This window comes from Scylla paramamosain, chromosome 13 (assembly GCF_035594125.1).
Source record: "Scylla paramamosain isolate STU-SP2022 chromosome 13, ASM3559412v1, whole genome shotgun sequence".
Taxonomy (NCBI): domain Eukaryota; kingdom Metazoa; phylum Arthropoda; class Malacostraca; order Decapoda; family Portunidae; genus Scylla; species Scylla paramamosain.
The window spans coordinates 18,454,774-18,457,084 of record NC_087163.1 but is presented as its reverse complement, the minus strand read 5'-3'; positions in this window follow the sequence as shown (position 1 = coordinate 18,457,084).

Here is a 2,311-nt window from a genome sequence, read left to right as displayed (position 1 = left end):
AGGTTGAGAACGAGGAGCGTGCAGAAGTCACTGAGACCAGGATGGAGCAGCTGAGGGAAGAAGTAGCAGAACTGTGGCGCTCTTTTGAGAAGCAGTTGGACCCACAGCTGGCACCGGCCCAGGTTGCCGACGTGAGGAGGCGGCCTGAGCGTCCTGGACAGGCAGGACAGGGCCACTTCTACGCCTGGTTGTACCCTGGGGAAACAGGACTCTTTGCGGGTAAGAGGGAACAGGCCGGCGAGCGGGCAGGGCCACCATTACTTGCTGCAGGCCATGCATGGTTCACGTCCCGTCCACACCTCATCCGTCACTCCACCGCGCACCCTGTCTCCACCTTCCTCTGTCATGGCTTCCCCACGAATTGTTGGTGGAGCTCCTGGCTGGTGTAAACCAGCAGAGTTTGATAGCCAAGTGGCTTGGGAAGCGTAACAGGCCCAGTTTGAACTGCTTGCCCGAGGACAGGGCTGGAACGCTGAGAACAAGGCGCTGCAGTCGGTGGCCAGTTTGCGTGGGCCAGCGCTGGAGATCTTGGTACACCTAACGGCGTAGCAGTGGTCGTCCTACAGGACGGTGGCGGAGGGACTGAAGAGGCACTTTGACAGTGTCTTCCAGTCGGAGGTGTACCGGGAACGACTGAAGGCCCGAGTGCGTCAGCCAGGTGAGTCACTTCCACAGCTGGCTCATGCTGTGGAGTCACTGGTGCGGCGCTCGTACCCAGCCACCCCAGAGGACATGGTGGCAGTGTTGGTCTGCAACTCCTTTGTAGATGCCCTGAGGAACCAGCAGGTCCAAATTTACGTGAAAAAGGCACACCCAGGGGGACGTGCAGGAGGCGTTGGCGAAGGCCATGGAGTTTGAGGCCTTCCTGTACACCACGGGGAGAGCGGCTACGTCTAGCCCCGCCCCGGCCACACCTCGCCGCCACTTCTGTGCCCGCCACACGCAGGTGCAGCTAGCCACGCCACAAAAGAAGAAAGCGGCCAACCCTGGTGAGTTCCGTAGCGCCTGCTGAAAGCGTGGTCAGCGCGGCCACCGTAAGAGTGAGAGCCGAAGTGGGCAGAAGACGCGCTCGTTAGATGACTTGCGCACTCGCTCACCCACCAGAGCCTGCTGATGGAACTGCGGACAACCGGGCCACCGCCGTGATTCCTGCCAGCAGCTGAAGGACGCTGTGTTGGTAGGGAGAAACGCGGCCAGGCTGGGGGCGGGGCTACTTCCCAGCCGAGTCTCCCCGAGCCCCCCACTGTGTAAGTTGCTGCTGTGCCGCTGCACCGACCGTCCGGGTGCTGGGTACAGTGGATGGCCGCCCGTTTCGTCTCGTGGTGGATACTAGTGCTAAGAAGACGTTCGCTAGGGAGAAGGTTGTGGCGAGTCAAGACCTTCCTGTGTCGGGCCGGCAGTTGTGTGGTGTCACTGGCCACTGTGTGACTTTCCACGGGCCTGTGACGTCCAAGACTGCGGTGGGTCGCGTCGAAGAGGAGCTGCCAGTCTACGTCACCGACATGGAGGGACCCTGCTTGCTGGGGCTAGATTTCCTGGTTCAGAGTGCAGACTGTATCGACTTCGGGAGGATGGCGATGAAGGTACGCGGTAAAGAGGTGCCTTTGCTCCCGTAAGGCGCTGTTGAACAGGTGGAGGGCCCTGTAGTAGGTCCTGTAGTCGCTGAGAAAGGACTGGGGCTGCAATGCTGGGCCTTGAAGGAAAGAGGAAATGGAAACGTCACACCAGCCCGAGCACGCGAGACAACGGTGAACAGCTGCCTGAGTGGAGAGGGCTGCGGCTCGGATGAGGTGGTGCGCTCATTGCCCACGCACTTGGTGGACTTAGCGGCGAGAAGTGCCGCCAAACTGACTTCTGGGCAGGTGAGGAAGGTGGAGAAGTTACTATTGGAGTATGCAGATGTGTTTAGTCGAGGTACATCGTACATCGCTGGTCCAGCACTCCATCAACACAGCTGACAACCCGCCGATCAAGCAACCTCCCCGATGTGTTTCGCTGGCCAAGAGAGAAGAGATGCAACGCATGGTGGACGAGATGGCAGCGTAGGGTGTAGTGGAGCAGTCGGACAGTCCGTGGTCCGTGGTGAGTAAGAAGGGCGGCACCAGGCGCTTCTGCGTGGATTACAGAGCACTGAACGACGTCACGGTGAAGGACTCCTACCCTCTGCCCAGGACTGATGACACCCTGGACGCCCTGGCTGGCGTGCAACGGCTGTCTACCCTGGATCTCAAGTCAGGAAACCACAAAGTCATGATGGCAGAAGCAGATAAACAGAAAACGGCGTTCTCCTTCGGCCAGGGGTTGTGGCAAT